Source organism: Coenobita brevimanus, chromosome 22 (genome assembly GCF_032717465.1).
Source record: "Coenobita brevimanus isolate Jiangsu-jjx chromosome 22, ASM3271746v2, whole genome shotgun sequence".
In the NCBI taxonomy this organism is placed as follows: Eukaryota; Metazoa; Arthropoda; class Malacostraca; order Decapoda; family Coenobitidae; genus Coenobita; species Coenobita brevimanus.
The window spans coordinates 39,240,486-39,265,054 of record NC_136975.1 but is presented as its reverse complement, the minus strand read 5'-3'; positions in this window follow the sequence as shown (position 1 = coordinate 39,265,054).

Genomic DNA, 24,569 nt, shown 5'->3' with positions numbered 1-24,569 from the left:
CTCACTTTTTCCCTCACTCACTCTCTCACTCACACACTCCTCTCAGCAATCTCTCGTTTACCTCACACCACAACCATAAAAAAAAAAAAAGTAAAATACCTGGACAGAAAACTCCTTTGTATGGAAAACTAATCTCAAAGTCTCCACATACAAGTCAACAAAATTCACTCTCACTTTATTTATATTCTGAAACATGAAGCGAAAAGTTTTGAAACATTGTGCTGAATATTTCGTTTCAATAACCATGTTGTTTTCTTTCTTTTTTGATGTTTATTTCTTGAGCCACACATTGAAGTGGAAATATTATGGAGTTTGAGTGAAGTCTGTAGCTGCTCAATCACTTCACTCCGGCGCACGCACGCACACACGCACGCACATCCCCTCCAACCATTTCTCCTTCACCTCTCCTTCATCCCTCCTTATCTGCCTTCCATCCCTCCTTCCTTCCCTCCACTTCTCCTTCATCTTCCCTCCATCCTCCTCTCTTTTCCTCCATCCTTCCGTCCATTTCTCCTTCACCTTCCCTCCGTCCTCCTCTCCTTCCCTCCATCCTTCTGTCCATTGCTCCTTCGCCTTCCCTCCGTCCTCTCCTCCTTTCCTCCATCCTTCTCTCCTTCCTTCCATCCCTCCCTCCCTACCCTTGTCCTTGGCTCGGTCGTGTCCAATCTAACTTGTGTTTGGCTTGACACGGGATTATGACCACTCCGAACACACACACACACACACACACACACACACACACACACACACACACACACACACACACACACACACACACACACACACACACACACACACACACTTCAACACGTACTTTCCACACGATGCACACACAACATACACGCGACTTAACTCTCACACACCACTCTCCCTCCAATCCACGTCTCACTTCCGCCTCTCACTTCTCTCTCTCTCTCTCTCTCTCTCTCTCTCACTCACTTCCGCTACGGATCGACACTTTTGTAATTCTCTCTCTCTCTCTCTCTCTCTCTCTCTCTCTCTCTCTCTCTCTCTCTCACACCCACTCACTTCCGCTACGGATCGACACACTTTTGTAATTCTCTCTCTCTCTCTCTCTCTCTCTCTCTCTCTCTCTCTCTCTCTCTCAAAATCCCTCCAGCACTTCTCTCACGCGAATCACATCCTGTCTTACGCAAGTCTTTTTCCCTTACCACTTCCTTAAATCACCAATCACCACTTACTTTATCTCACCACATATTCACCACTAATCTCACTCACCACTAACCACACTCAGCACTGATCTCACTCACCACTTATTCATCTCTCATATTACTCACCACTCAGCTCACCTCCTCACCACCTTCGGCATCTTGCAACACCTCCTTCACCTCTCATCATCTGCAATTCTCACCTTGATGTATGTGCACACCTGTCTTGCACACTTGTCACACACACACACACACACACACACACACACACACACACACACACACACACACACACACACACACACTTCACCTTTCATCATCTGCAGTTCTCAGTGATATATATATATATATATATATATATATATATATATATATATATATATATATGCACGCCTGTCTTGCACACTTGTCACACACACACCCAGAGATAGATAGATAGATAAATAGATGGAGAGAGAGAGAGAAAGAGAGAGAGCTGCCTACCATTATCATTTCCATCCCTCTCGCGTCTATCTCTTTCTCCATCCCACATTCTCTCTCTCTCTCTCTCTCTCTCTCAAATATATATATATATATATATATATATATATATATATATATATATATATATAGAATTATAGATAGATAGATAGATAGATAGATAGATATAGATATAAAGATAGATAGATAGGTAGATAGATAGATAGATAGATAGATTATATATATATATATATATATATATATATATATATATATATATATATATATATAATTCAATTTTTCGTGTGCCCACAGTTCATCATTCATTTTCCTAGTTCCACTCTGCATCAGTTATTATATTCTCTTTCTAGTTTTCATCATTCATCATCTGCCTGATTTTATCGTGTTACGTTGTCTTATCATTATTATTTTATGTTTCTGTTCTCAGTTTCATTCCCCTTTATTGTGGTTTAACCTGCTGTATATCACTTACATTGGTCTGTCTTGTATTGTGCCATTAATCTTAACTTGTTACTGCCTTTCATCGCTTTTTTCCCCGATTCCGTCTCATACTTCATGCTGGTCTCTTTCCACGGGACATCGCAATTTTTTTTTTTTTTTTTCGAATCGAGCACAATTGATCCTGCTTCAGGTTTTTTAATATTATTTTTTTTTTGCCGTCCCCACTAAATGAATCTTTTTCTTTACACTTTCCTTCAGTCATTTTATTGTCTTTCGAAATTTCCTATCCCTTCCTTTTTGGCTGCGTCTTCTATAAATAGTAATCTTTCTTCATTTCCCATTTTAAGTCTCTCCTTACCTGCCGTCATAATTAAGTCTCGTCACACCTGTTGCCTCTTTTTCTGCGGTATATATGTAATTCCCATACTATTCTCGCACCCCTTCCTCTTCACTGCACTTTCCACCCTTTGCCACTCACAGTCCACCTCTCTCTCTCTCTCTCTCTCTCTCTCTCTCTCTCTCTCTCTCTCTCTCTCTCTCTCTCTCTCTCTCTCTCTCACACACACACACACACACACACACACACACACACACACACACACACACACACACCACAATTCGCACCCCCTTTCACAGCTCCCCTCTCTATCACACAATCCCCTCACCCCACCTCTCACCTCCTCTCTCTTTGTTGGCACACCCTCAAGTTGACACGAGTGCTGAGAAGTGGGAACGACAATACACACCACACACACACACACACACACACACACACACACACACACACACACACACACACACACACACACACACACACACACACACACACACACGAAAGAGGGACGAGGGGGGAGACGGAGAGAGAATTGTTGCGAGTGTCCATACCCTCTTATTTTTGCTGTGCACGTAAACTAGATTAACAGCAGAAAAATAATGACAGAACAGCACTCATGATTGGTAAGTTATGACACAAAGTCCCATTTTATCTGAAGCACGTACGTGGGTAATTAAACTAATGAGCATAATGACCCGTAGGACAAGAAAACAATTATCAAGTAATTTTCGTAGGAGGGGAGAAGTTCACAGTGATTATAAAGAATTAAGTCTCACCACATTTCTTATCCCCCTGTCAAATTTTTCATTCATGTTAGGTGAATTTTTTTTTTCTCTCTCTCTCTGGCGCTCCCTTTATTCCTTTGGCTTTATTCCTTCAGCTCGAGAACGTGTTTCTTTGCCTTATTTTTGGTGTCTTAAGGTATTAGTTTCAGCAATTTTTTTTTTCAGGAGGCTTTCTTTTGCATCTTTTCTAAGTTGAATAAATTGTCGGATAGATAGATAGGTAGGTAGGTTGGTAGGTAGGTAGGTAGGTAGGTAGGTAGGTAGGTAGATAGATAGACAGATAGATATGGATGAAGGTAGAAAAATTAGATAGATAGATAGATAGGTAGGTAGGTAGGTTGGAAGATCAGATAGATAGATAGATATGTATGAAGGTAGAAAGATTAGATAGATAGATAGATAGGTAGGTAGGTAGGAAGTTATGTAGAGAGAGAGTAGATAGATAGATAGACACAGAAGCAGACAGAGAACAAAGGAGAGCAAGACTGAGAAAATGGTTTATGAAATGTGAATGGAGGGATTACTGTCAAGAGAAGAATATGCAGAAAAATGAAGGAGAAAGAATATTGCAGCTCTAAAAGCGGAAGAGAGAGAGAGAGAGAGAGAGGGTGGGGGGGTAGGTAAATGGGGATTGTTCTTAAATGGCCCAAAATTAACCGAACACCTCCTCCTTAGCGATTTATTACAAGATAAGGCTGGTTAATATTTTCTTATACGTTATTTATGCACGACGATGTTGGAAGGATTTATGTAACGCAAGAGAGGAAAGTAAAGTGTAATAAAAAAAGATAAATCGCTCAGGAGAAGGTGTTAGGGAGCGACAAGAAAACGGGAATCGTCTTAGGTTCGCTGGGGTGAGGAAGGGTTTAAGATGTGGAGGGGAGGAAGGAGCGGTAAGAAGGGGAGGAAATAGAGGAAGTGGAGGTGCAGACAGCTAGACAGGAGGAGGGAAGAGAAACAGGAAGTGGAGAGGTATACGAGTAATCTTCCTTGTGTGAGGTCTTGGCAGTGTATTTTCTGACATAACTGTCTTGTGTATGTGTTTTAAGTTTTCGTGGCGACTGGAAGGTGTAGTGAGAAGTTAAGGTAGAGATTTATGTGTGTGTGTGTGTGTAATTCACCGGGTCGGTCAGGATCACGTGATGGTTTTGTGATCATCGGCATTTTACCCTCCCGGAAGAGAGCTAAGAGCTCATATAGTCCGATCTAAGGGCAAAGCCTTGACCTTCACACATTCACACACCCATCCTCTTGCTCAAGGAGGACAGTGACCACCCGCTTTGTCAGTGAAACTTTTTCGCATCCCGAGCAAGGCGCGAACCCCCGTCTTAGCAGATGCTAGGCGAGAGCGTTACCACTGCACCAGTGTGTGTGTGTGTGTGTGTGTGTGTGTGTGTGTGTGTGTGTGTGTTTAAAATTTGCAGTTGGGTAAGACATAAAAAACAGATCATTTTGGAGAAAGATAGGGAGAGACGTGTGTCCGGCAGTGGAATTTCAGGCTGATGATGATGATGATGATGATGACGGTGTATCGCGCCAACTGTTTTGTCGAAGGAGAGAGAACAGCAATCATAAAGGAATCGTCTTGAAATATCGCGGAATCGTAAAAATGTATAAACTCTGCCCGTCCCCAGTAACACGGGCGCTTAATTTACTATACAGAAACCCAACTAGGCGCTCATTGGCCGATCTCCGTGACGTCACGCCCTATGATGCTGCTCCTACCTGCCCACGTGAGTAGTTGAGCTCCTGTCTTCCGTGGGGGTGTACGGAGCTCTTGCGATGTATGTGTTTTATTCGTTTAGTGGTGTTTTATCGACGACTTGAGAGTGTAGTAATGGAAGAGAAGTGAGGGCAATATCAGTAGGAGGTGATGGAGCAAGGAGGAAGGAGGGAGTCAGGGTATCATCGTAGGAACCAAGGTAAGAGAGTTTGTTTACCATGTCGAGTGATACCGACGCTTCCTTCACTGACCATTGCCCTAAACACTGTGTTATCCTCGCACCCTGTTTTAATCTTGTGATCGGTTTCTTTGGTGTTTCTTTGTCTTTGCATATTAACTTTGAAAGGTGATGGGTGATGGATGTCTAAAGTATTGGGTGATCGATGTGTAAAGTATTGGGTGCTGTACTTAATGTGCTGACAGACGCCGTAATCCCTGTGCTGTTTGGGACACGCACTGAGCATGGCCTGTCAACGAGCGTAAGGAAATAGCATTAATTCCCTACAACTTTGAGTCCATCAGTTGAGGAGAGCATACCTGTACTTTTTAGCTGTGATGGAGGGAACTGGGGATCATGGGAGGAACTGAGCTGTAAAACTGAGGGAGGGAGGTGGAGGCGGAGGGGTTTACGGGGAGGTGAGGGAGAAGAAAGGGAGGGGGAGAAGGAGGGAAGGGTATGGGGAGTGCAGAAATCGGGAGACAGGGAGTGACTGGCAGCAATGTGTGTCGTGACGCCTCTCTAAGATTTTTGGCAGTTTTCTTTCTTCACCAGCCGTTTATGCTTTCGTAAGTCAGCGTAGGGATTGTAATTAAGGTAAAGCGAGGTCAGCGAAGGGTTGTAGGCTACTTTGATAATGCTGTGTGTCGAGGGTGCGCAGTGAAGATGGAAGATGCGCAAGCGTGTATGGCTGTCCCAAAACGCATGCGCCAACCTGTTTCCTTCATTCATCTCTGCCCAGGCGTCTCATCCACTCGCCCAGTCAATTTGTCCAACTTTTTTCTTCCCTTTTTTTTTTTTTTTTTTATAGTATTTCGTCCGCTTTTTAATACTTACCTGGTATGTTGATTATGCCGGTGATGATGACTCGTTGACGGTGTGACTGGCATGTTCTGTTATTCATTTCCACCAGGGTCGGAGGGAGTTAGGAGTGAAATGATTGTCTTTAACGCATGATTCACATATGTAGCTAGTCTGTGTGGCTGGTTTTATCCTTCCTTACATACTAAAATAATGAAAGAAGTTCGATGATAATGAATTTTACATATCAGTGATTAATATCTGTTATAGCGTTGAGCTGGAATTATTCTCCACCCCCTCCTCTGCACCCACCATCTTTTCTTCACCTCCTCCTCCTCCTCCTTCTCTTTATCCATCCCTTCTCCCCCACACTCATAACCCAATATTCCACTCAAAATGGAATACCTTTATAATATTGGGCAGCAGGCGCCTCTGACAGCTGGGGTGCTCCCTTCGTTTCTTGCAGCCCTTTGTAGTGGGGGTTTAGTTGCCTCGCCTCTCCTCTGTCTTCATTTCTCTTTATTTTTATTCTCTTTTCCCCTCCTGTCGTCTCTCCTTGGCACTTTACCCTCCTCTTCTCTTTTACACTCCTCTTCTCTATTCTCATTTCTTTCCCTTTTCTCTTCTCTCCTCAGCTTTCTTCCACTCTCTTCTCTGTTCTTTTCCTTTTTCGATTCTCTTCTCTTTTCCCCTGTTCTCTTCCTTTCCTTTCTTCTACCCTCCTCCTCGCTTTTTCCCTGTAGTCGTCTCTCCTTTACTTTCTTCTCTTCAACCTTCCTCTTCTCTATATGCTCTTCTCTTCCCCTTCTTTTTCTTTTCATCTTCCCTTTTCTTCTCTGCTCTTCCGTTTTCCACATAGACTCTCTCTCTCTTTCTCCATCTATCTGTTTATCTATCTAAATATCCTTGTTTTAGTGTGTGTATTGTATGTGTATGTGTCTATTCCTGCATGTCTGTGTGTGTATTCTTGTCTCGTAATATATCAGCAAGACACTGTGTATGTTTGCCTGTGTGCGTGTGTGTGTTCGTGGAATGTGCATGTACGTAGACTCTATTACTCACTGTCTGCAGAGGAATGAGTGAGTGCATGTGCGTTGTCTGGATTTGTGTGAATAAATGACCTGTGTGCATGTGTTGCGAATTTGAGGCGACATGTACGTTGGTTTGAATATGTATGTGTGTGTGTGTGTGTGTGTGTGTGTGTGTGTGTTCAGTGTGTACGTAAAATATATGTATGTATGTGTGTGGTGCTAATCTACACAGTATCTTCTGCTTGCTCCATTCCCTTGCTTTCTTCTTTCCTCTTCCTTTTTTCCTCTTTCCTCTCATCTCTTCTTTTCTCCCACCTTCTGCAATCTCTTCATCCTCTTTTCTTTCCTCTCCTCTCTCCGCTTCTCCTCTACCACCTTCCTTCTCCTCTTCCTCTCTTCTTTCCTCCTCCCCTCTCCTATCTGTCTTCATCTTTTCTTTCCTTTTCTCTCTTACCCCACCTTTCTTTTTTCTCTCCCCTTCTTCCTCACTTTACCTCTCTCTTCTTCCTCTTCCCTTTCCTCTTCTCTCCGACCTTCCCTTACCTCTTCTCTCCCGTTTCCCCTCCTCATTTCCCCCACTTTGTTTCATCTCTCTTCCTCTCTTATTTTCTTCTCTCCTTCCATCTTATTCTAACGCGTCTCTTCTTCGCTTTTGCCACATTTTCTTCCATCTTCTCTACCTGTTTTCCTTCATTCTTCTTAGTCTTTCCCTCAATTCCCTCTTTTTTTGTACTTCCTCTATTTCTCCTCTTCCTTATTTCCTCCTCCTTCTTTCCCCACCCTTTATTGTCTGTCTCCTCTTCGTCCTCCTTGTCCGTCATATCTCTTAGCTCTTCTCTTCCCTTTCGTCATTTGCCCACTCTTTTCCTCTTCTCTTTCTCTCTAACTTTCACCTTTTCGTCTCACTATTCCTATCACTCCTACCATTTTCCTCTCACTCCCCTCTTCCTCTTTCCTCTTCCCTTACTCTTCTCCTCATTTTTCTTTTTTCTTCTGGACTTTCACCTTTCTCTTCTATTCTTCTCACTCTTCTCTTCTCTTACTCTTCTCATTTTCCCTTCTTTTCGGGGTTTTCGCCTTTTTCTCCTGTTCCTCTCACTTCACCCAATTTCTTGCACTCTCTTCTTCCTGTTTTCCTCCCCTCTTCCTCTCTCCTCACTTCTCTTTCTCTTCTGAATTTTCCTCCTCTTCCTATTCTCCTCACTCCTCTCATTTCCCCCTCACTCTCATCTTCCTCCTCTCTTCCTCTTCCACATCTCTTCACATTTCCTCTCCTCGTCTTTATCTCACTCATCTTCTTTTACCTCTGCGTTGAATTATTCTTTCTTTCTCCCTCTCTCATTCTTCTTCGTCTTTATTCTTCTCTGGCTTTAATCCCATCGTCCACCTCAACCATTTTCCCTGTCTTTAACTTCTCTTTGTTCTCTCTCTCTCTCTCTCTCTCTCTCTCTCTCTCTCTCTCTCTCTCTCTCACACACACACACACACACACACACACACACACACAATGGACCTTGGACAGTACTTATGTATGTTTTATCATCCGGTAGGGGACTTTGTATTGCGTGGCAGTACTTCATTCACTAATTGTTATTAATATTATTATTATTATTATTATTATTATTATTAATATTATTATTATTGGTATCATCAGCGTCTTTCTTAATCTTTATCTCCAGACAGTTTTAATAATCTTAGGACAGACATTTACTAAAGAAGGAGTTAATAAAGTTTCTGTCTAATCCCCATAGTCCAAAAAATCTCCCCAAAACAACAACAACAATAATAACAATAATAATAATAATAATAATAATAATAATAATAAAAATCATCTAGAGGTAACCAAAAAATAGTAAAAATAATACTTTAAAACACGTCATGAGATTGAAGATGTTAAACGGGAGACTGATCTACCGTGTGTGATGGTGGGTGAGGGGACGAGGCTGACCAGGAGGGGTACAGACACCAATGCAAAGGGGAAAGAAGAGCGTTGGTTACCTGGAAAAGGGAAAAAAAGAGCGTTGGTTACCTGGAGAAGAGTTAGTTACCTGGAAAAGGGACAAAAAGAGCTCTGGTTACCTGGAAAAAGGGAAAAAAGCGTTGGTTACCTGGAGAAAAGAGTTAGTTACCTGGAAAAGGGACAAAAAGAGCTCTGGTTACCTGGAAAAAGGGAAAAAAGCGTTGATTACCTGGAAAATGGAAAAAAGTATTGGTTACCTGGAAAAAAAGAGCCTTATATAAAATTTGTGTCTTTGGTCCATGTTCTTGTTAGCTAAGAGTCCCCAGCACTTCTTCGTTACTAGTACTGCACAGGAATTATACTATTCTCCTTCATTTCCTACAGGTAATATAAATATAATAAAATGCGTTAAATAATACCTAAATACATGAAAAAATAGAAGTCATAAGATATATAGATAAAGGATTAAATTAAGAAATAAACAAAAGGCATCGAATAAATGGATAAATAAGTAAATAAAAAGGCATAAAATAAATAAATAATAAATGAATTGCATTAAATAAATAGATAAATCAATAAACAAAAGATTAAATACATAAAATACAAATATATAAAAATAAAATCTATTGTACAGTCTTTGCAATCATAGTACAAAATTACATTCTCAGTTTACTGAGCAAAATTTTCCACTCCTTTCAGGCCCTCACCTTGCTGACTCCGCCTTCTTCCCGGTAGCTACGGCGTCTCCACAAAGGTAAGAAACTCAGCATCTTGGCCTTTTCTTAGACCTCCTGACCTAGAGAAGTTTGGTCTTGTGAAAACTGAGTACGCGAAGGGGTAGGTAGGCCCCCAGCTTTATTTTTATTATCGTATTTTTGCCACTTTTTTTTATTATTGTATTTTGCCCTTTTTTTATTACTGTATTTTTGTCCCCCCCTTTTTTTTTTTTAATGATTATCTGAAGGGCTTGGCGAAGATGGAACATGTCAGGCCTCTGTGTTCGTTGGTTTATTGCATCCGATTTTTTATTTCTCCTTTATGGATTTTATCGCTTGTTCTTTCCTCTCTATACCTCTTCTCCCCTTCTCCTTTTCCCTTCTTTCTTCTCCTTTACTGTCCACGCCTCTCTTCTCCCTCTCCCTCTCTGCATCTCTTTTCTCCTTCTCCTCTTTCATTCTTTTTTCTCCTTTACATTCCACTTTTTGCACCTCTCTTCTCTTTCTCCTCTCTACACCTCTTTTCTCCTCCGCGTTCCTTCTTTTATCTCCTTTATTCCCTACACCTCTTCTCTTTCTCGTCTCTCCCTTTCCCTTCTCTCCATTACTCCTCCGACTCTGTCTTCCTTCTTTCCTTTTCTCCCCTCCCTTACTCTCTTCATTTCTCCGCTCCCCCATATTTCCTCCATTTCTTCTTCCTCATCTCTCTTCTTTTTCGCTCCATTCTCCTTTATTCCCATCTCCTGTTCTTTTATGTGATTTTTCCCTTATCATCCTTCTCTCTTCTTTCCTACTTTACATCCTTCTTCTCACTCCTTTCTGTCATCTCTCCCTCTTTCCCGTCTTCCTATCTTTCTCTACCCTCTCTTCCTTTCACCTCTTTCCCATTTCCCCTTCTCTCTTCCCCCTTACTGTCCACATTTCTTCTCCCCTTTATTCTCTCCATCACTCTTCTCTCTCTCTTCCTCAATCCCATCACTCTCTCCCCTCACCTGTTCACTCCCCTTCTCTTTTCTCCCCACCTAATTTTTTCGTCATCCTTTTCCTCCCTCTCATTTTCCACACCCCTTCTCTCCTTCCTCTCCCCTTTCCCCTCATCATTTCCCCTCTCTTTCCTCTCCCTTTTCCCCTCACTTCCTTTCTCTTTCCTTTATTCCCCTCTTCATTTCTCCCCTTTCCTCTCTTCCCCTCTTCATTTCCCTTCTCTTTTCTCCCCTTTCCTCTCTTCAATTCCCCTCTTCCCTTTTCCCCTCTTCATTTCCTCTCTCTTTCCTCAGATCAAACACTCACCGGTGTCCTTGGCTCACCACTTTTTTCGCCCCTTTCAATCCCCTTAGTCATTTTTTCCCCACCTTTTTTTTGTTTTTCCATTTTTTTTTCCATCCCCAGCCTGAAGGAAACCAAGGCTGGCCCAACATAATTTCCCCCTCTTACAACCCCACACACTCCGTCTCTTGAATCTTGTTTATCTGTGTGTGTGTGTGTGTGTGTGTGTGTGTGTGTGTGTGTGTGTGTGTGTGTGTGTGTGTCACGGTGGATATAATTGACCCCCCTCTCACTACCCCACACATTTCGTCCCTTGAATTTTGTTTATGTATCCATCTCCCTTCAGTGCACCACATCGTCAAAAAATAATAATAATAATAATAATAAAAAATAAGAAAAGGGCATAGAAGTGAATTGATATAGGGATGGACCAGGTATTTTCCTTGCAAAACATGGTGAGAGAGAGAGAGAGAGGAAAAAACTATCTAAACAGCAGTGTATTTACGTCAGCCTTGAGCCAGACGCATGACGCAACTACGCTCATGAGGACTATGGCTACCTGACGTAATTGCACTTTACCTGTCAGTTCTCCTTTATTTATTAGTCCTCCTTTATTTATTAGTGCTCCTTTATTTATTAGTGCTCCTTTATTTATTAGTCCTCCTTTATTTATTAGTTCTCCTTTATTTATTAGTCCTCCTTTATTTATTAGTCCTCCTTTATTTATTACGACACCCCTCTGGCGGGTTTTGTGTTGCCAGGTAAAATTATGCTTGGTCGCTGAGTTTGTCTGTTTGTCCTCCTGTCTGTGTCTGTGGTTCTCTGTCTGTGTGTGTCTGGTTCTGTTTCTCTGTCTGTCTCTTTGGTTCCCTGTCTTTCTGTCTGCATGTCTGTCTGTCTGTTTGTTTTTCTGGCTGTCTCGATATACCAGTACATTCATTTCATCTCACTTCAGATTTCGTTTCTTAAGTCCTGTGCTTTAATATGTAAGTATACCTACCCAAGTAATATCTGAAAGCAATCTCTCTCTCTCTCTCTCTCTCTCTCTCTCTCTCTCTCTCTCTCTCATCCCCCATCCTTTTTCCCTCTCACGTTCCTTACTTTCACCAATATTGTTGCAACTTCTCCTTCTTTCCACTTCCCTGTTCTCAGTCTTTTATTTTCCCTTCCTTTTCATCCGTCAGTCTTTCTGAAAACAATCTTTTTTTTTTCTTTCTTAATCCTGTTTTGTTCTTCGGTATATTTGTTTTACGTTCCATCCTTCCATATTACTTTTTCTCTCTCCCCTTATCTTCCTCTTCCTCCCATTCCTTCCTCTCTCTCTTTTCCTCCCTCTTCTTCCTCTCTCTACCCCCTCCCTCCTCTTCCTCTCTCTACCCCTCCCCCCCTTTCTCTCTTACCCTTCCCCCCTCTGTCTCTCTTCCTCTCCCTTTTCTCCCACTTCCCCTTCCTCCCTTTCCACTTCCCTCTTCCTCCTGTCATCCATTCTCCACTCATACCTTACATCCTCTTCTCCTCTCTTCTCCCTACCTTCCTTTCCCCTCTTCCCCTTATTTCCCCTTCCCCTCTCTTTTCCTACCTCCACCTTTCCCTCTTTCCCTCCTATCTCTTCTTCCTCTCTATTTCTTCCATCTCCTCTTCTCCTCTTTTCCCCCATACTTCCCATTCCCTTTCCCTCTCTCTCCTCCTCTCTCCCTTCTCACTCCTTCCTCTTCTCCTCCCTCCCTCCCTCCCCTTCCGCTCCCTTTCCCCTCGCAGCTTCATTAATCTTCCCTCCTTAACCATAGCACCTCTTCCCCTCCCCTCCCCTCCCCTCCCCTCCCCTTATCTCACTCTCTTCCTAAACGCTTGCCTCCTTCCTCTTTACTTTAGGGCAGGATTTTACCTTCACTTTTCCTTCACTTCTTCTGCAGCATCTTTTTCTTCTCATCCTTCCTTGTACTTCCTTCTTCCTCCTCACTTCCCTCCTTCCCTTTCTTACTCTCATGGCATCATTTCCTCCTCATTTTCCCCTCATCTGGTTTTTCTTTGTCATTTTTCCCTATTCCCCTTCCTTGTGTGTTCTTCTCTCCTTCCTTCTTCATCCACACGTCTTTCCTTCTTCCTCCTTCGACCTCCTTCACTTCTCTCTCCTTTGGCAATTTCTTTTCCCCGTTTCTTATCATACTATCTTCGCAATTCTTCCTGTTTCCCTCCTTCGTCTTTCTCTCTTCTCCTTCCTTTATTTTTTCCCTCCTTCCTTTATCAGTTCCCATTCTTCTTCCTTTATCATTTCCCTCTTCTTCCTTCCTTTATCAATTCCCTCATCTTCCTTCCTTTATCATTTCCCTCTACTTCCTTTATTACATCCCTCTTCTTCCTTTATCATTTCCTTCTTCCTCCTTTATCATTTCTTTCATCTTCTTCCATTATTTTCCCTCTTCTTTTTCCTTTATCATTTCCATCTTCTTCCTTTATCATTTCCCTCTTCTCCTTCCTTTATCATTTCCCTCTTCTCCTTCCTCCATCATCGCCTCTCCTTTCCTCCTTTCTTTTCATACTCTATCCCCAGTTCTCTCCCTTCATTTCCCTTTTTACTTCATCATTTCACCTTAGTTTTCGTCCCACGTGTCTCTCTTTCATTATCTTTATTCCACCTTTTCCTTATCATATTTTCTTCTTTATAATTCACTCCTTTATTTTTTCTTTTATTCGTCATTATCTTTCGCTTGTTTCTCTCTCTCCTTATTATTTTCTTTCCCCCTCCCTCTTTCTCTGTCTTTCCCTCTCCTTGTGTCTTTGTCTTTCCCTCTTTCTTTATTTTGCACTCTCCATTTTTCTCTGTCTTTCACTTTCCCTCTTTATTTTTCTTTCCCTCTCTCTCTTTCTATCTTTCTCTCTTTCTCCATCTTTCCCTCTCCCTATTTCTCTGTCTTTCCCTCTCCCTCTTTCTCTATCTCTCCTTCTCCCTCTTTCTTTATCTCTCTTCCTCTTTCTTTATCAGACACCTCCTTCTCATTTTCCGTCTCCTTTCCACACGTCATCTTTCCATCTACGTCTTCCCTTTAACGTCGTCTCTCCCTCTCATCATCGCTACCACACTCTTTTATTTTCCTCCCTTGTCATTTCTCCCCTCCCCTCTCCCCATGTTCCTCTCCCCATATCACCCTGACACACCTTTTGTCCCTCCAACACTCTTCATATCCTCCTCCTCCGATTCTTCTTCCCTCTTCTTCCTTACTCTTCCCTCCTTCCTTCTCGCCCTATTCTTCTTCTTCCTTCTTTCTTTTACCCTCCTCCTTCTCCCTCTTCTTCCTTTTTTCCTTCTTTAAGTTCTTTACCTCCTCCTTTCCTCTTATGCCATCATCATCCCTCCTTCCTTCTTTTGCCTCCTCCTTCATCCCTCCTTCCCTTTTTCTTACTTCCTTCTCTCCTTCCTTCTTTTGCCTCCTCCTTCATCCTTCCTTCCATCACCTCCTTCCTTTCTTCTTTTACCTCCCTCTTATTCCCTCCTTAATTTTTATATCCTCCTCCTCCTCCTCCTCCTCCTTCTCCTCCTCCTCCTCCTCCCCTTCTACCCTCCTTCCCTTTTTTACCTCCTGCTTCTTCCTTCCATCACTCTTTATCTCCTTTTTCTTCCCTCCCACCCTCTTTTATCTCCTCTTCCTTCTTCCCTCCTTCCCTCTTCTATCTCCTTTTTTCCTCCTTCCCCTATTTATCTCCTCGTCCTTCTTCCCTCCCTCCCATTTTTATCTCCTCTTCTTCCCTCCCTCCCTCCTTTACCTCCTCTTCCTTCTTCCCTCTTTCTCTCTTGCCTCCTTCTTCCTACTCTCCGTCTTTTATCTCCTACTTCATCTTCCCTCCTTCCCTCTTCTATTTCCTCCTTCTTCCTTTTCTTCTTCCCTCCTTCCCTCTTCTTCATTAACCAGGCAGTGTGACTCTCGGTATAAGAGAACTGATTTTTTCCCTCAGTGTGTTGCAGTGATCCAGTTTGTGTGTGTGTGTGTGTGTGTGTGTGTGTGTGTGTGTGTGTTCTCTCTACCATGCCTGCTCCTGTCTTTGTTCCCCTTCCTCCTCCTCTTCTCTCCTTCATCCTCTTTCACACCTGTCCCTTCTTCCCTGTCTATTGTTTCATGAGCGTATCTTCTTTCGTGTGTGTGTGTGTGTGTAAAGATGGCGTTGAAACTCGTGTACGGTGGGTAACAAACGATCTGTATATAAACGCAAACAACCTGGCGTGAGAGGGAAATTGGAGTATGCGTGTGTGTGTGTGTGTGTGTGTGTGTGTGTGTGTGTGAGGGGGTGCGTGTGTTTGTGATGGACGGGTTAACTTCTGGGACACTTGGAAGGACTTTTAGAACACTTTACCTGCTGCATATCCTCCAGCCAACTCCCCCCACCCCCCACCCGCTCTCTCTCTCTCTCTCTCTCTCTCTCTCTCTCTCTCTCTCTCTCTCTCTCTCTCTCTCTCTCTCTCTAAATCTATCTGTCTATATAATCTGTTGGTCTGTAACTTTATATGGTATATATATCTTCTAACACTGACTGTTTCATAGAGAGAGAGAGAGAGAGAGAGAGAGAGAGAGAGAGAGAGAGAGAGAGAGAGAGCTTGTGTGAGGTCAGGGAGGGGTTGTGGGGCGGATGAGTGAACTAGCTTTAAGAGGACGGCTGGGGAGGAAGAGAGAGAGAGAGAGAGAGAGAGAGAGAGAGTAAAGAATGTTGTATTTTGAAAGAGGCACGATTTAATTTGACACAAAGTATGAAAAAGTTATTGCCAGTTATATTTCAGTTTTGACAATAATAATAATAATAATTTTTTCTGTGATGTTGGCAGTATGACAGTTGCTGAATATTTTGCCTTTGACTGTAATAATAATAATAATAGGAATCGTAATAATAATTATAATCCATCCATCCATCCCTCATCCAGTCCTATGTCGACTCATGAGGAGCGTAGTAACTTGGGGTTAGGCAAGTTGATCCTGACATTTAAGATGAGAGTGACCAGCCTTGCACATCCCTGAGTGGCATTACGTGAGCAATAAACCCCAACCACCATCTTGGATATAAACCTACACACGCTCAGTCCGATTGGAGCACCTTAATTACCCACCAAACCACCAGGCATCATAATCTGGTTATATGGTTAACACCCAGCGTAGTAAATGGTTTCTTGGTGTACAGGAAACCATTTGTCTTGTCACTCAGTGTTGACGGAAGAGGGAGTGTAAAGTCACCCGTAGGCAGAAGAAAGAGGAAAGAATGAAGGAAAGAAAGGCAGAAGAGGAAGGAGAGAAGAGAGGAAAGGGCAGACACCCAAAGCAGCACAACATCGATTGAGTGGATTGTAAATAATAAAAGGAAAGATTCAAATAAAATACATGAATAAAAGAATAGAGAGGGATGAACAGATTAATGTTACCCAAGGAAGATTCCATTATATAAAGACGGTATGGTATTAAAAAGTGAAAAAAAAAGGTAAATAAAAGCGTAAATATTATCCAGAAGAAGAGTCGAGCTCCCTCAAAAAGAAAGAAAGAAAAAAAGAGAAAGAAAAGCAGTCAGAAAGAAAAGAAAAAAGCTTATAAAAATGGTAAAAAATTAGAAAGTTAAAATAGAAAGTGAACGAAAAATAAAAACTTCAATACTAAAACTCTTAGGACCCAGCATGCCAGATTTCACATTCGTCCAAGTTCCTCTGTTTGGCCGGAAAAGTTGAACAGGTAATTTGGGAAAATGAATGTGGCTTTTATTTTTTTCATATTTTTTTTTCTTTTGCGGGAGAGAGAAGGAAGAAATTGGAATATAATCGTGAATGTGACGTCTGAGAGAGAGAGAGAGAGAGAGAGAGAGGGCAGTCTAAATTACATTCCATTCCTTCTGCCTCTCAGCTCAGTTATTCTCCGTATGAACTGATACCTTTTCTGGCTCGAGAGAGAGAGAGAGAGAGAACAAAGGGAATTATAAGACAAGGAAAATGGTTGAGGTGGACGAAGGGATTACCACCAGAGAAGAATAAAGAGGAGGGATAAAGAGGAGAGAGAGTGAGAGAGAGAGAGAGACGTCCTCGGAATAAAGGGGTAATTGGAGGTATCTCATCATTTCTGGATTATCTATAAAGTTTAATAAATTTTTCTTGAATAATAAAAAATAAAAATACTTGGACTGAAGTGGTGATGGGAGGCAGGGACGTGCATGTTGTTGGTGTACATGACGGCTTCTAGTACGTACACGACTCAGATTTGCGTACATGTGTGGGTGGGTGGGTTGGTGAATCGTGATTTGGATGTGTGTAAATTGGAATAAGTGAGTTTGTGTGTGTGTGTGTGTGTGTTTTATCGAGTGGGTGGAAATCTGCCCAGGTATTCGCAGATGGGAATGAAATTGTGTTTTATTCTACAAAAAATCCATATGGCCGTGGATTTTAATATCTGACTCAATTCTTTTCCGATGTGACTGCGAATGTGTGGATGCCTGAGAGAGAGAGAGAGAGAGAGAGAGAGAGAGAGAGAGAGAGAGAGAGAGAGAGAGAGAGTGTTCAGTATACCTGTGATTTAACCCCTTCAGTACGAGGATGGGTTTATTTGTGTTCCTTCCAGACGATTTTTTCAGCTTAGGAGTTTGGTTAGGGGATTTTATTTTTGTTTTTTTGTTTTTCTTGTTCATTAATTATTCCTGTTAACACCTGATGGTTTTAATTAAAGGTGAGAATTTGGAGGTCATAGGTATATAATTTCTCTCTCTCTCTCTCTCTCTCTCTCTCTCTCTCTCTCTCACACACACACACACACACACACACACACACACACACACACACACACACACATACACACACACACACACACACACACGCCTCGCTTTCCACCCTTCCTCCATCTTTTCCGCCTATCTTCCTCCCCTACCTGCATCAGTCAATTATTCTTCCACGTTCTCCTTCCTGTCACAGAGAAAAGTGCGGCTGAGTCTCCCTTACATCTGTCACTACACGAGAGAGAGGGAGAGAGATTTGACTGTAAGCGACACAGAATGCGCGCACGCGCGCACGCACACACACACACACACACACACACACACACACACACACACACACACACACACACACACACACACACACACACACACACTGGTTTTGGCCGCCTTTGTGTGTGCTACAAAAAATAACTCTCTCTCTCTCTCTCTCTCTCTCTCTCTCTCTCCGTGTGTGTGTGTGTGTGTGTGTGTGTGTGTGTGTGTGTGTGTGTGTGTGTGTGTGTGTGTGACTCCTAGCCTAGAATTGACAATTCGTTCCCTATGGTCTAGCAGACCTCATACCTTTCCACACACATTAACCTTTCACCATTAATAAATAAATTCCTTAGATATTTAATATAGTCAAGGTGTATCTCGTTAAGGACAGGTGTATTGGCAGGTGTGATGTTATTTATTGGACGTGTTTTTATTCATTTATTTATTTATTGGCTGATCAATGGGTTTCGTGCAAGATCAGGAAAATGTAACAAAATTCAAGTCATCAGATTTTTTCCTAGCCATAAATCGGATCGAACCCGCTTCCTTTTAGACAGCAGACCACCTCCCTTACCCTCTGACCACTACCGCCATCATTCCTTAGGCTTTCTTTTGGTCTGAAATTCTGTCCACCGAGTATATTGTTGATATTTATCCCACGTTAATATTTCTTGCCTCTTGTTTCTTTATCCTACCACATCCTGTCGTTAGGTAGGTGAGAAAGATGATGATGATGATGATGGTGTTAAGTGAGGTGTATTGTGTGTGTGAAGTGGTTTTTATACTTATGAATATACTCCTCTCTTCCTGCCATCACTGTTCAATTCTCGTTTGTGTGTGTATGAGGGGAGGGGTACGGCAATCACCCACTCACAAGATGTAGTGCTGCCTTCAAGTAACGTGTGTGTGTGTGTGTGTGTGTGTGTGTGTGTGTGTGTGTGTGTGTGTGTGTGTGTGTGTGTGTGTGTGTGTGTGTGTGTGTGTATAAAACAAGCCAGACTAGTTTTGTGTGACCCAATAAACGATTTATTGCGTTCGATTCGCATCGTTTGTAAAGGCTCCAACTTACTGTACTTGCATGCGGCGGCCTTGGTCACCTAATGGCGGCTCTCCATGCAGCTCGATCTCAGGCAGTCTCCCTATTCAGTTCCTTATCCATGAGGTCACACTCTATGACCTCGTTCCTGATCTTTTTCGGTCTGCCTCTCGCAACCCTACCCCCAGCTCAACACTTCTCACTCTCTGCACCCATTTGTCATCCCCATCCTCTCCACATGCCCAAACCATCTCAGCCTACCCCTCCTCATCACAACGCCAATACACTTCAGTCCGATCCTTCCTCTTAACACTTCCATCGTAAACCTAGCTCCCCCCAGGCCTCGTATTCAAGGACGTATTTCTCATCTACTTCTCATTGTCATTTCTGTTCGTGTGAGTCTACGAATATCCTCTTCCTGTACCACCCAGGTCTCACTGCCATACATCATTACGCTCCTAGCACATGCCGCATACGCTGTGTGGATAGAAGGAAAAATAAAAAGGAACTAAAGAGTGAGATAAAAAGAAGAGGAGGGAAAATTGAATAGTAGTAGAGAGGAGGGGGGTTTGAAATTAAGTTAAAGGGCAGCAGTAGAAGGAGAGAAAAAGTAGAGAAGAGATTAATTAAGGATGAAAGGGAATGGAGTAAAAACTAACTTAAAGAATGAGATAAAACAGGAGAAAAGGAAAGGAGGCGAGGTGGACAGTAAGGGTGGCGAGAGGGAGCGGGTTTTTGGAATTCATTTATGCAGGGAAAAGCCAATACCTGTACGGAGGCAGTGAGAGCGTCCCTTCATGCCCTCTGTGTGTGTTGGTAGAGGCATACATCGATACGTAAATAAATCACAGAAACGCAGATACCTTGGAGATTGATGAAACGGTGAAAGGTGGATAGCTAGAGGGTATTTTTCATGTCTGGAATTAGGGATAGATACAGTGTAAATACGTGAAATCTATATCATCAGATCATTTTGGCGTTGTCTCTGTCTGTATCTTTATCTATCCCTCTGTCTATCGATCTCTGTATTACATATATTGGTAGATAGATAAAATTGGTGTGCAAACTAGAGAGGTAAACGACCTGTATACAGCAAGACGTACATAGATAGATAGAGGAATAAATTTATCAGTAATGTGTAAATAAACATAAACCATTTATCACATCAGAAATCACGTGGATAGACAGACAGATAAAATACGTTCACAGAGATTGACACATACAGCTGAATTAATGTATTTATAAAGTTACTTTTTTTTTCTTTCTTTTTTTTTTACCGAAACAGAACTACGCAAGAAATATCAGTAAAATTAATCTGTTATACCTACCCAGTACACGGAAATACGTTAACAGGTAGGTAATTGAGAAGCTCCTTTTCGTTTTAATCTTCTGTTATCGTCCATTATCTCTGTAAATATAGTTAGATAGATAGCTAACTGGAGACCTCTCATGTGTCAGTCCTCTCTGACTATATATTATTTAGAAGCTCCTCTTCCTCCCTCCTCTGTTTTTATTTGTTTTCTTCCTTCAGTCTTCCTCTCTTTTTCTTATCCTAGTACTTTATCTCACCCACCTTTTCATCTACCGGTCTTAAAATCTTATATTTCCTTTTTTATTCTTCCTTCTCATCTCATATTATTGGTTTTCTTCGTTTTCCTCCTCCTCCTCCTCCTCCTCCTCGTTCCTCCCCTCTTTCAGTTCCATTATCTCATTCCTCATTTTTCTTCTCGTTTCTTCTCACAAATTTTTACACCTCCTCCTTTCCTCTTTCACTTTCATTATTCTTTACCCTCTCCCCTTTGCCCTCCTCTTTCTACAGCCAGTAACTTAAAGAGAAAATTAAAGGGACGAACTTCAACATCAATTATTATTAAAGGGACGAACATCAAGAGCAATTATTAAAGGGACGAACATCAAGAGCAATTATTAAAGGGATGAACTTCAAGAGCAGTTATTAAAGTATTAAAGGGACGAACTTAAAGAGCAATTATTAAAGGGACGAACTTAAAGAGCAATTATTAAAGGGACGAACTTAAAGAGCAATTATTAAAGGGACGAACATCAAGAGCAGTTATTAAAGGGACGAACTTAAAGAGCAATTATTAAAGGGACGAACATCAAGAGCAATTATTAAAAGGGACGAATTAAATAGCAGTTATTAAAGGGACGAACATCAAGAGCAATTATTAATGGGACGAACTTAAAGAGCAATTATTAAAGGGACGAACTTAAAGAGCAGTTATTAAATGAAAGAATTTAAAGAGCAAACATTAAATGGACGCAAAAAAGACGCAACAGAGCCTCCAAGACCACCAAAATCTGTGCCCGCAAATCACCTACTTTACTTGTTTTTAGAAGAATCCAATAAATGCAGTTGTTCGAGGTGAGTCAGCCTAGCCTCGAATTTCAGACCCAGTGCTGTTATTTGTCCACTTCAACTTGGGCTAAAATTTATCTCACGATCTTGAATGCTGAGTTGGAACAGGAGGTTAGCACTACTCAGTTTTTTTTATTGAGGCGAAGATGCACTCGGTAGGTTGGAGACGACTGGCTAAATGCAGCATGTCCGAATAACATTTACTGGCCCAAATTTCCCCATCAGATATATCTATCTATCTATTGCCAGACGCCTCAATCCCGTTTGGGGTGGCCACAAACAAATCGCTTCCAAGTCGCCCTGTCCCCCGCCATTTCACTCCCCTGCTCCCAACTCACACCCCCCTCTCTCATATACCTCTCCACCCCATTTCTCCACCTCATCCTCGGCCTCCCCCTCCCTCTTTCCCCCTCCACCTCACTCACATACACTCTCTTCGTCAGTCTTTGACCCTCCATCCTCTCCACATGGCCAAACCACCTCAGTGTGTTCCTCATAACGCTTCCTATCACATCCACATCAACACCACAACGCTCCTTTATAACCTCATTCGTCAGCCTGTCTCTCCATGTGACTCCACAGGCTCCTCTTAAATAACTCATTTCCACGGCTCTCACTCTTGACTTGTGTCCTTCCAACAACGTCCAAGCTTCACTTCCGTACGTTAGAGTTGGTATCACAATACTGTCATGTAGTAACTTTTTCACTTCCATGCTCACTTCCCTGTTTCTTATCACTGCTTTCAATGAACCAGCAACCTTTCTTCCCTGCTGTACCCTTTCAAGCACTTCACCCTCCAAACCTCCATCCTTACTCATCACACTACCCAAGTACTTAAACGTACTCACATTTTCCAATTCCTCACCATCCAACCTCACTGTACATTCACTGACTTCACCTCTCTCAAAGACCATCACACACACACAACTTACTGTACTTGCATGCGGCGGCCTTGGTCACCTAATGGCGGCTCTCCATGCAGCTCGATCTCAGGCAGTCTCCCTATTCAGTTGTCAATTAATAATAAAGAGATTATGAAGTAATGCTGCATTCAGCCAATCATCACCAATCTGTCAAGTGCATCTTCGCCTCGATTGAAAAAAAAAAAAAAAAACTGAGTATAGAATATGGTTCTAGTCACGAAGAAGTGCTATGGAAAGAATGTAAGGCCGTAGTAAAGTCTTATTCTGCCATTGAGCTACGGGAGGTACCACTGAACTTCAATATGACGAAAATCTGGGCCAAGTTAAGGTGAAAAGAATATAGCACTTTTTTTTTTATCTTCCCATTGAGGTGCCAAACTTACCGCTTTTACGAAAATCTGGGATAAATTAAAATGAAAACAATAATATTAAAGTATTATCCTCTTATTGCCACTGAGCTACGTGAAATAAGCTGCAAAAGGACGAAAATCTGGGCCAGCTTAAGATGAAAAGGGCGAAGGATTGTTGAGTTATTCCAAGCCTGAGGTACGGAAAATACCAGTTTGCTTGAAAATTGTGTGATTTGGGGTCAAGATTAGATGAAAAGAGTATAGCCTGTAGTCTGGTGTATGGATTTTTTTGTTTTGTTTTTTGTTTACGTTACTTTTCCCTTCTCTGTTCATCCGGAAGAAACATATATTCTTTTTATTTTTTTTTATTTTTTGCCACTTGAAGTACTTGAAATACCAGTAGTAGACTTGAAAAATGACGGAAAAAAAAAAAGATAAACGAGATTGCGTATTGCGTGGAAAGAAATTATTTATACCCTCATTTATCATTATTTAGCGAGTCTGGGTCAATTTAGCCGGTAAACAATTTTAGATTTAATTGTGCGTGAAAAAACGAAGTGCTCAATCTGGTGTGTGTGTGTGTGTGTGTGTGTTTTTTTTTTGGGGGGGGGCGAAAATATTATCCAGGCGTTTTAATTAGTGTAGAGGTAGCAATAGGTCTAATTTTGTGTTTTATTTATTTATTTTTATTTTTTTGTCATGGTGCCTCGAGATTATTTTGTTTACTAATGGGTTGAATTTTGTCTTATTTTTGTCTTGCCACTTCGAGACGATTTTGTTTTATAATAGGTTTTATTTGTTTAATAATAGGTGTAATTTTGTTTTTTTATTTTTGTCTTGCTACCTCGAGATGATTTTTTTTTTTTTTTACAGGGGGTATAATTTTGACTTTCATTTTAATCTTACTACCTCGAGATGATTTTTTTTTTTTTTTTTGAAGCTTATGGGAGACATTTTGAACGGGGAGGGAGGGGATTACTGTCTCTTATTAATCCTCTCAGGCATCTGTAGCTTGCAAGGTAGGATTTTTTGAAGATAATTCGTCGTAGTGGCAAGTAAAAAATATCCCTTCAGAATACAATGGCGTGTGTGTGTGTGTGTGTGTGTGTGTGTGTGTGTGTGTGTGTGTGTGTGTGTGTTTTGCTGTTACCAGACGATTTTATTAGCGAGGTGGATGAGCCCTCTGGTAGTGAAGGGGGTTGACGCATCCTGTAAAAAAAAAATCTCCTAAGCTGATTAAAATCGTCTGAAGATAGGAATACAGTTAAGAAATACGTCATCTTAGTGAAGTAATTAACCCCCTTAATTACCTGTTATACTGACCCGTTCTTGCTCCCTAACACCTCCTCCAAAGCGATTTATTTTGCTTATTACACATTACTGTCCTGGCCTGTGTTGCATAAATCCTTCCAATATCGCCATACTCTGCATAAATAACGTACAGAAGGATGTTAACCAGCCTTACTCAAGAATAAATCGTTAAGGAAGGGTTGTTAGGGAGCCTTATCCCTTAGAATACGAGGCCCAGTCTGCGTAAAATCGTCTAGAGTGGGTATAAAGTTAAAAAAAAAATTGTGGTAAGCGTTTTTTTTTTTTTTTTCCAACTCTGTGGCTCGCGTGTCTTTCTCCCAGCTGAATGAAATCGTCTGGCGTCAAGTAAATACCCAGGTTAAAACGAGACTGAGGGGGTTTATTTTTGATGATATTAGCGGGTTTATTTTTGATAGTATTAACACTCTCGGGTTCTGTGGCTTTGCTTAATAGAATCGTCTGGTGTGAAGTAGAATATAGTACTAGGAAACGCACGACCTCTCTCTCTCTCTCTCTCTCTCCGCTTCCCTCTTCCTTCCTTCCATCCGTCTTTTACCCTCTCCTTCACCCCTCCTTCATCCTCCTTCACTTCTGCTTCCCTCTTTCCCCTCTTCCGTTCCTATTTCTGATCTCTCTCTCTCTCTCTCTCTCTCTCTCTCTCTCTC